Below are 11,248 nucleotides of genomic sequence, written 5' to 3' on the forward strand. Positions count from 1 at the left end.
ATTTGTTGTTCGTTCTTCATTGTTTTCAAGAACTTAGTGATATATGAGGACGCCACCATCTCATCTTGATAATTTTCTCATCCATTCATAATACACCACCACTGAATAATTTTAATTTTTTTCTCGGTATCATCCCTTCTTCCACCTCTATCACGAATATTACATCTATGTAGATTCTGAATAATTAGGTTAATCAAGTTTAACAACATAATTTTCCATACAAATCACAATTTCGATTACTTCACACCCATTTCACTCATTTTCTATCGCTGGTAACCTCTCGATTGTCTTGAACCCTCTCTGTTCTTGTGAAATTGTGAAGAAGTTTTTTGTACAGAATACAAGCATCACAATCAGTGATTTCGTGTAGTTATTTTATTTTATCATGAGTTTCATGTTGAAAAAATATTGAATTCGAAACATGTATCTTCAATAACATTGCTACAAATATTTAAAAATTACTTGATTATGATTTTTTCAAAGCCCAGTATAACATATTTTGACCATATTGCATTGACCTTTGAATTATCTGAAACAGCAACAATACTAACTGGAGAATTATTCGTCATCCTTCACGCTCTCCACTACACCAAGTCAAGTGTCTCGGACACAATATCAATAGTTTCAGATACTGCCTTGCAACTCCTTCAAAGGAAGTATACTAAACACCCAATAGGCATACTAATTAAACAACAATTTTTCGAAATCCAAACGCTCAACAAGAAACTCATCCTGCTTTGGGTCCCGTCACATGTGGGAACTTCGAGTAGGACACACCACGAATACCTGATATCTCATTGGCGTGAAGTTATCCACAGATATCTGGCCACACATGCTGACGTAGAGGAAAATAAAAATCTGTGGTTGGGATACAGAATTATTAGCACCCGTACTAATATCTGTGGCTGGAAATACCTATTCACTATAGGTTGAACGTGAAATTATTAAGACTATTTGGTGTTTAACATTTTTATAGAGTCTTGAGTAGATTGAGGCGTTGATAATCCTTTTCTCATCAACAATACAGATTTAGGGAAAAATAAAATTGAAAATATTAGACTTACTTTGCAATACCCCATATAGAAATGATATCCGATGATGTGCGTCCATCAAAATCACACAACTTCCATAGTTTCTTGAGAAGATTAACTTGGTGATAACAGTTTTCTTGTCATCTAAACAGATTTCGAAAAAGAAATTGTTGAAACAATCAGACTCATTTTTTGAGATTCCTTGTACTCATGAAAATCACACAACTCCTAAAGAATCTTAGGTAGATCGATATAGTGAAAACTGTTTTCTTGTCACCCATACAGATTTCGAGAAAAAAATTGTTGCAACAATCAGACTCACTTTTCAAAACACCTTGTAGAATTGGAACCATATGATATGCGTTCATGAAAATCACACAACTGTTATAGAATCTTGGGTAGATCGATATGGTGTGAACTGTTTCCTTGTCACCCATACAGATTTTCAGGAAAAAATATTGAAACAATCAGACTCACTTTTTAAAACACCTTGAAGAATTGGAACTAGAAGATGTGCGTTCATGAAAATTACACAACTGTTATAGAATCTTGGGTAGATCTATATAGTGAAAACTGTTTTCTTGTCACCCATACAGATTTCCAGGAAAAAATATTGAAACAATCAGGCTTACTTTTTAAAACACCTTGTAGAATTGGAACCATATTTTGTTCTTTGTATATTCATCAAATTTCAAAAAGTCATCGAAAAAATGGTTTCTGCTACATTTCAGCAGATGAAAAGTATCAAAAAAGTATTCTTTTTCTCATCAACAAAGAAATATGGCTGCTCCACAGTCACTTCGAGATCTTTTCTGGCAAGTTTATAAAAATTAGAACCTGAAGGGATTTAAAAAAGTTAGTCTGATCGAGTCAACAATTTTATTCTCGAAATCTGTATGGGTGACAAAAAAACAATTTTCACTATATCAATCCACCCAAGATTCTATAACAGTTGTGAAATTTTCATGAACGCACATCTTCTAGTTCCAATTCTACAAGGTGTTTTGAAAAGTGAGTCTGATTGTTGCAACAATTTTTTTCTCGAAATCTGTATGGGTGACAAGAAAACAGTTTTCACTATATCGATCTACCCAAGATTCTATAAGAGTTGTGTGATTTTCATGAACGCACATCATATGGTTCCAATTCTACAAGGTGTTTTAAAAAGTGAGTCTGATTGTTTCAATATTTTTTCTTGGAAATCTGTATGGGTGACAGGAAAATGGTTTTCACTATATCGATCTACCCAAGATTCTATAACAGTTGTGTAATTTTCATGAACGCACATCTTCTGGTTCCAATTCTACAAGGAATCTCAAAAAATGAGTCTGATTGTTTCAACATTTTTGTTTTCGAAATCTGTTCGGGTGACAAGAAAATTGTTATCACTACGTCAATCTACCCAAGATTCCATAAGACTTATGCGATTTTTATGCACGCACATCATCTGGTTTCAATTCTACAAGGGGTTTAAAATGTTAGTCTGATCGTTTCAACAATTTTATTCTCGAAATCTGTATGGGTAACAAAAAAACGGTTTTCACTGTGTTAATCTATTTAAGATTCTATAAGAGTTGTGTGATTTTCATGAATACAAGGAATCTCAAAAAATGAGTCTGATTGTTTTAACAATTTCTTTTTCGAAATCTGTTTAGATGACAAGAAAAATGTTATCACCAAGTTAATCTTCTCAAGAAACTATGGAACTTGTGTGATTTTGATGGACGCACATCATCGGATATCATTTCTATATGGGGTATTGGAAAATAAGTCTAATATTTTCAATTTTATTTTCCCTAAATCTGTATTGTTGATGAGAAAAGGATTTTCAACGCCTCAATCTACTCAAGACTCTATAAAAATGTTAAACACCAAATAGTCTTGATAATTCCACGTTCAACCTATAGTGAATAGGTATTTCCAGCCACAGATATTAGTACGGGTGCTAATAATTTTGTATCCCAACCACAGATTTTTATTTTCCTCTACGTCGGCATGTGTGGCCAGAAATCTGTGGATAACGTCACGCCAATTGATATCTCTAGCATCTAGCAGATCAGCCACAGTGCATAATTTGTGAAATTGTACTGACAGTACAACAAATCATAGTGCAGTGTCCAGGAAACACAGCTATTTCAGTACTAGTAAGATTATAAATTATCTAAGTGTTCAGAATATTACTGGAGTTTTTTTCCCAACACCAAACCATTATTTTAACACCTCGACACGTGTTTCGATCCCCAAATGATAATCTTCAAGAGGAAGATCAAACTAATCATACTAACAAAGCTATCCTCATTTATACCACAGATACCTGTTCTAGGTACCTGCGTCTTGAGTGTCTTAAATTAATTTTACAATGTATCCTTATGTAATAGTAAGGTAAATCTAATAATCAAAATATTACCCTATCTACTTGTCTTAAATTAATTTCAAGTGCTATGAACTTGTCCAACAAAATATAATTTTGTAATTAATATACTTAATGCTAATAAATATCCGCCTCTAATAACGATTAGGTTGATATGGTTATTCACAAATCCAAAATAGTGATTATTGAAACACGTTTTCGATATCTGAATGAGATATATTTCAGGTGAATCGATGAGGTTAGATTGAATCGTATATAAACGTTATCTAAAGTACTCTATTTTTGTGAAGTTTGTAAAAATGCGAAACGAAATTTCAGGATTAGTGTCGAAATTTCGATATCAAAAAATTCTAATTCAATTCACTTCAATTCAATTTATTTGTAATATGTTAATATACAATTTATTAATATTATGGTTAGGACCACTAGGAGTTTAAGGAAAGCAGCCTAAGCGCAGGTGGCTTGTAATGTGCTTCCGTCTGTCTCCCCGTGGAAGTACTTTAAAAATATATCAGGCACAGAAGTAACAAAAGATTAAATAAATGTTGCAGTTGTATTAGTGAATAGACAGAGGAAGCTGGTATATTTTATGAGAATAAGTACCTATAATTATCTATACATCTAGGTTTACATAATATTGGAAATAGGTACACATACACTGAAAGACACATTGGAAGATTAGAAAATGTACTGAGTGATATTTCTGGGTTATTGGGTATGTTTGAATAAACTGTTTATACGGGTATTATTTACGATTATGAATTCTTTTGTATTTTTTTCGTACTTAAAAAATGTGGTATTCATCTTTATTTCAAGGGGAAGCATGTTATACAGTTTTGGAGCGAAATAGTAGACTGAACGTTGGGTACGACTTTTTTTGTAAAGGGGTATATCAATGGATAAATTATGTACATTTCTGGTGTACTTTGTATTTACCTTAGAATAATTGATATTGTTCGAGTATATTCATATAAGACACTGGTGTGCATACAAACTTCTTATATCAAGCAGATTAGTTTCAGAATAGAGTTTTTCTGTATCAAATTGTCTGTTTTTTTTTTCAACATTATTTTTAAAACTGTATTCTGGAGCACCTGTACAATATTTAGCACATTCTCAAACATTCCACCCCACACTGTGAACAGTGTGACTGACTCAACTCAACTGACTGACTCAACAAGAGTCAGTTATACGATATTGTATCACAGTTTTCCATATTTTTGTTACTCACCGTATATATACAACTTTGAAAAGTATTTTTAAATTTGTTTTATGGAAATCATACAACAATAGTGAATGTTTGAAATAAATTCTACATTTTTCACTTTTTAACCGACTCGATCATGTACGCCTATGGAACAGCTACTTCAAAATGACTCATTATTCCGCAGCGTAAGGAAACAGATTACAAAGGAGATATCTTTCATTTTTGTAGACAACGTAAAGCATAGTTTGTTGCTATTTGTGAAGCGGCCAGAGTATTCGTATTTTTTCAGGAAATATCAAAAGAAATTTTTCAAAAATTCAATCCATGACGCAAAAAGTCCACATATTTTCATGGTTTGTTTCTTGGAATTACGATTTCAAAACTCGAAATTTCGACTACTCGAAGCTCATTTCACCAAACAATCTGGCGTCTTCAGAAGCTGTTCATTTCATCACCTGATAACGTCATTTCAGTTGATGAAACGGGCGTTGAGAAGAATGTTGCAGTTCTGGTATTTGGGAATAATATTTGTTTTGGATTTTCTTAATTTGCAAAAACATCATTCAGAGTATCGATCCAGTAGTAGTCTACACAAACAGGGTAGTCAATTGGCGTTTTTAGACTTAGACGTAGAAGGAAAGGGATCTGCTTCAGAAAATCAATTAAATATGACTTTGAAGTTGGAATTTGGCAAAATTTTTCCAGTTCAAAGTCTAAATTCATTTGAATTTCCCATATTGTGACGTCGATCTCTAATTATCTTTCAATTTTGACTAAGATCTTACAATCATGCTTAATTTCGATTCAAAATTCGAAATTCAATTATACTCGTAGTTCCTACTCCAGACAACGTATTTTAATAAACTCGGTTTTTTACTCGAAATTTAGTTTTTTTTTTCAATTTGGGGTATTGGTAAAATTAATTTCACGTTCAGCATATTCAAAGTCCATGCACCTCAATATTTCACCATTACCACTTCTGAAGAGGTACTTTCCGATAACTGAATACATTGTTATTTTTAAGTAGCCTGAACATTGGATTAATTTTCGAATGCAGTGAAAAGAATAGGTATTTCCTGAAAAATATATAACTATGAATCGTTCAGTGTAATATTCTCAAAACAAGTTCTCAACACTATAAAAAATTGTATTTGTCCTTGAAAGCAATTCAAAAAATAATGCCATATTTTTCACAACTTCATGGTTAATTGAAAACAAAGAAAATAATTTCGAATTGAGTTTAATGTTATTGAATGTATGAAATCATTCAAAGTGGAACAATTGTGTAACATTCAAGGAAGCACGTAAAAATTTCAATTATGATGAAAATATTTGCAAATCGATCACACGCAGTACCAGACAGAGTATTCCCCTATCTGCAGACTGATATTAAAAACAAATTCAACGGTACTTTTTTAAAGATGACGAGCACGAAAAAGTCCAGTTCGTGGACGGAAACATCCTACACAATTTTGATACCAAAGAGGCGAAATTTCTGGTGAAAGAACGCCTTTCACAAGAGATAAGCAATATTTGTTCGAAGGTGATTGACAATGTTTCATGATGAATTTCATTAATTCGAACTTCCATTGTCTAATATTATATAAAATGATTTGAAATCTCTAAAAGAACCAATAGAAATCGAAAATTAAGAACAATAGCTGAAAATAACGATTATATTAAACAAAAAAAGCCTGAAATGAAATAAGAGTGAAATAAAATACAAGTAAAAAATAGAACAATTAAACAAAAAATGATAAATGAAAAATTTGGTGATTCCAAGCCAAGTTTCTTCACGACGTTTCGATTGTTAGTATCCACAATCGTCTTCGGGTGATGACTGGACTAATTCCTCCGAGAGATGACTATACGTCATTAGAGTACTTTTACTTATCTCCTCTTTCCGCTTCACCGGTTAAGGACAATATGTATGCGGCTTCTTTGAATTTCCTCCTGAACCAGTGTTCCTCCCTGTGTATGATCTCAGTTTGGAACCACTTGATGTTATGTTGATGGATCCAAACATGCTCTGCTATTCCTGGTTTGCTGGATTCCCCTCGTTGTGCATGTTTCTTATGCTCGGCAATGTGAACTTTCAATGGCCTCGTAGTTTCACCGATATAGGATTTTTCGCACTCACAGAGTATCCGATAAATGCAATTCTTGAAATCGCAGTCCGCGTTTGGTGAGCTGGTTTTCGTGAGACTGATACGGATAGTGTTTCTGGATCTGAAGCAGGCTCTTATATTGTACTTTGACCCAATTCTTCTTATCCTTTTCGATAATCCTCTGATGTAGGGGAGTGCAAGCACTGGTTGTGACGGCTTCTCTCCCTTGCGATAGGTATTTCAGCCAAAATCTGTTCCACCATCGCTTTGGAGTAGCCATTCCGTTGAAGATCATTTTTGTTGTTGTCTAGTTCCTTCTCGAGACCTTCCTTCGTATAACAGAGCCTAAAAGCATGGTCTAATACAGTCTTGATGATTTCTCTTGTAGTCAATTGATGGTGGTTGGATTCGTGATTCAGATACTGTCCCGTGTGAGGGGGTTTTCGGTGTACAGATGTTTCCCACTCATTGTCGGTCATCTAAGAATGGTAATTCGTTGAAGACTTCCTTCTCCATTGTGAGAGTGATGGAAGGTTTTATGCTGTTGATGTGTTTCAGGAAAGCGTCTAGTTCAGTATTCCCGTGGTTCCATGAAGGTATCGTCAACGTATCTTGTTGAGTCACATTTTCCCCTTCTTTGACTTGGTGTGACATATCGACTAATTCTAAAAGCAATTCTGCCGAGTATGTTGAGAGTTCTACATCCACCCATTTCAGTATGTGTAGAGTAATATTTTGAAACTTGTATACAGGGCCGTCACCATGGGGGGGGATCCCTGCCTTTTCGACTTGGGAAAAAGTTGGAAAAAGTTGAGAAGTTTTAGGCCGTGAAGATAGAAAAAAAAAATAGTAAAAAAATGAATGAAAATTAAAAAAATTAGAAATAAGGGAAAAGGAAGGGAGAGGTATTGAGAAAACGGAAAGAACCGGGAGAAGGTTGGGATTTCCCAACACGCATAACTTGGAGATCCCATACTTTGAAATTCTGAGTTGTTTGAAAACTTCAAAAAAGTTTTATTTATCCCAAGTGAGAGAACAGTCCTGAACAGTCCACAAATTTTGAAATGACAATTTTACAAAATTCCCACCTTTTCGCTGTTTCTTCTACCTAGAAGGACAAGATAGAAAAAATAATAGTAGAAAACAATAAGCACAATATTATTTAAGTGTTGTTTCCTTTCATTTGTATTGAATATTCCTATACATGATGGGTATGGTGGAAGACCAACGACCTTGGTCCAAAGAAGAATAATTCCCATTATTATTTTAATAATTACCAAAATTTATTTTTGTTTGTGCATAACCTAACGGGCATAATCATTCAGCCAATCTTTGGATAGATAAGTATGAAAACTAATATATTATTGTAGTAACTAATCCCTCGGCTTTCATTTTTTTCGAAAGTTGGGAAATTTTGCTGGTGGGGTTGGGATATTTCCCCCCCTGATATTTCTTTTCGCTGCGGCCCTGCTTGTATATGTCATTTCTGTTTTCCTAAGTATATACCAATTTCTTGAAACGGACCATTATAAGTCAATTCAAAAACTAGTATGACGTTTGTGTTTCTAAAACATAACCTTAAAAAGCTATATATGTATTTCATATCAGCAAAATAAAAATTTCTAATCAGTTTTCGCGCAATCATTATCGTGAACTATGAGAACATATTTAATCAATTGTATCGTTCGATGAACTAATTCATTCAGAACAATTCTATCTCAGGAGAAAAACAAGTTATTTTTAAAAATAGAAGTGATACTTTGAAGGATCTTTTATGAATTCGTTCACATTCAACAAATATAGGTATATTGAATGTATGAAAGACAGTTTTATGTACTAGAACAAAGAACTGAAAAGAATATGTAAAACTCAAATTTAAATATGGGCAAACTTGATCAATCGACAACTAGAGATCACTTCATTTTTGAAATAATAATTTGTTGCAATATTTTTGTTTTAATTAAAACGAACGTAAAATATTCCCTTTCTGATGATTTGAATACATTGTAGACTTTTCATTGCTCAAACGGAATCATGGGATGTAAGAAACATTCATGATGTACAAACTTTTACCGAATATTCCAAGCTCCAAATGAAATCATATACAAGATTCCAAAATAAATGTCTTAAATACATAATTCATGAATCGGCTCTCGAGAAATCAAAGTTATTGTAATTTCTGCATTATATAAATGATGTCATCATTCATTGGATAATGTCAAAAATAAACGAGGCTCCCTAAGGCGGCGACTTGCAAAGCCAAGCTACATCGACCGCCGAATGAGATTCGTCCTCTGTCTTTCACTGCAAAGCAACTGAATGAACTCATGATACAACACCAGACATCGTGGTTTCGACCCGATAAAGTCTCATCAGTCTTGGCTTTGCAAATGACGGCCTTGGGGAACCTCGTTTATTTTTGATATTCGGGGATTGAGTCTTCTGTCGATCCCATAGATGGCGTCTCCGATTGGGAAAATGTAATCACCTTTACTTTACAGGACAGCTGAGTGGTTCAGCCCAACACGACTGATGATACCATCAATTAAATTTGATCAAGCAAAATTTTTATATTCAGAAAAAAATACGTCCAACATACTTTTTCACGAAATGGTCTTTATTACCAAAAACTTAATAATATGAACAAAAAAAGAGGCATTGAAAATCTGAGTATAATTTTAATTATTTACTAAACATAGATAAATCTTGGTAATATTCTCAATTTGAAATAATTCAATGAGCATTTATGAAATAGAAATATTTTCAATTATAGTGTCACTCTAGTCATTACAGTAAGTTTTGAACATGAAATTACTAATATCAGATATCTGATGATATTATTAATACCAATGCGTCAATTTTTTTAATTGTTTTCATCAATATTCAATTTTAAATTGTGAAACTCAGATTACTTGTGAGTATTGTCCATGTTTTCAGTTCCTTTCTATTGTATTTCATTTTAGCGTCCTGACGAAGTCTCTGTTCAGAGACGACAGCTTGGCGATTTGTGAAATAGAGTAAGTTTGTTTTTGACCTTCCATAAACTACCTTCAGTCGTTTATAAAAAATCTGAACAATACTTCAAAGACGGTCTGATCTGAGCTTTATAAAGCATCAAAAGTTATTGCGGTGTGTACAGTTTTCTGGTTCGAAACAGTGTTTCAAGCTTCCGAGGAATAGTGGATTTTTTCAAAGCACTCTCGTTGTTTAAAATTTTTTCACAAATTTTTTCATGTTGTGAAATATACAACAATTAGTATTTCAATAACAAGAAAGCGAATAGGCTGAAACAGCTGTCTACCGGTGGCTCTTAAATTGAAATCAATATGGGAATGATCAAAGAGTACTTATCTGTTTATTTTTTGATTTTCATGGAATTATTTTCCAGCAGCTTAACTGCATTAACCTTTCTAGTTAATGCATTTCTATATTTATAAGTATATAAATGTAGAAATGAAGAATGAAATATCCATATGAGAGGCAGTCTCATGTGACTGAACCAATTGACGATTTAATTTTCCTTGTTCACTTTTCTTTAAAAGGTTGAACGGAATGGGGTTCAGAATACAATGCTAAAAATCACAAATTGATATCATTTACCGCTTTCAAAATACGCCGTTGATCGAGAACTTGTGTGACATCACAAGATATGTACGATTGTCGGTACACTGTCTGAACTACCTTCACAAAGCGAGGCATTCAATGTTTGAGGTTTAAGTGAAAATGCGTTCAGTCCAGGAAAGTTTTTTTGAGTGATTTACTACAGATGGGTTTATACATGTTTATGGAATATTTTAATGAGAATGAAGACTGAGTTCTTTATCAAATTCAAGCAATTCAAATGCAAGCGTTTCAAATTGTAATTTTTTGCATCAGTGAGAAATGAAAGTCAAGCATTATATCTGAGTGATATGTTCAGGTGAAGTCAACTTTACTCATTAATACGTAAAAATACATCCATTTTATTATTACTGTGGAATGTGTTGTACTTACATTAAAATGATATCCGCAACACAAAAAAATTATTTTCTTTGCATATCTATTTACAAGGTTTTGTTAACTTTTTCGTATCGTTTCGTAGCACGTAATCCACCATAAAGGTGAACATGATATGTATTTTCCAATTTTCAGGATATAAATTCTATTATTTTTCAAATTACGGCAAACCGTCGTCGCCCTATACCCTGTATATATATATGGATACGGAAAAACTATGATTATGGAAAGGTTAACAGCTAGTCGCTATTGAAATGAGAGCGGAAAGCTTCAAAACTTCGAGAAATTGTTGGGCGTAAAAACAGTAAAATCCGTGGTTGTACCGCTGAATGAAAAAATATTGAAACTGACTTCAGCCAAAGGGTCGTCTATAGGTTTACAATCAATTTCAATTAGTAAGAGCATTACAAAAATATAATGAGATTTCGACAAACCTTTTTCGAAGTTTATTGATATTTCGAGTTTTCTCATTCCTAAATTAATCTCATAATAAATAGGTGTATTCGGAAAATATAACATTAGAACAGTGTCCGGA

Source organism: Leptinotarsa decemlineata, unplaced genomic scaffold, assembly GCF_025532065.1.
Source record: "Leptinotarsa decemlineata unplaced genomic scaffold, Ldec_3_MD MMD2_tig00000035_RagTag_RagTag, whole genome shotgun sequence".
NCBI classification, from domain to species: domain Eukaryota; kingdom Metazoa; phylum Arthropoda; class Insecta; order Coleoptera; family Chrysomelidae; genus Leptinotarsa; species Leptinotarsa decemlineata.